The following is a 262-nucleotide window of genomic DNA, read 5'->3' on the forward strand; positions in this document are numbered from 1 at the left end:
ACGCGCAGGCGTGGCTGCCTCCTGCCTGTGCTGCGCACTCTGGCCAGAGCGCCCTTCCGTTCCCGCCTGAACTCTCCTATTCACCCCTCAGAACCCAGCTCAAATGCCCCCACTTCTGGGACGCCTCCTGGGCTCCCCCCTCGGCAGCTGAGGTAGCCCTTTCCTGCCCCTCCTCTGGGCACCAGGACCTGCATGGTTGTTACCGTGACTTCAATGTCTGTGAGCCCAACCCCCGGGGGGGTGTAAGGGGTGAGGGGGGGTA

The sequence above is a fragment of the Myotis brandtii genome, unplaced genomic scaffold (assembly GCF_000412655.1).
Source record: "Myotis brandtii unplaced genomic scaffold, ASM41265v1 scaffold699, whole genome shotgun sequence".
Lineage (NCBI taxonomy): Eukaryota > Metazoa > Chordata > Mammalia > Chiroptera > Vespertilionidae > Myotis > Myotis brandtii.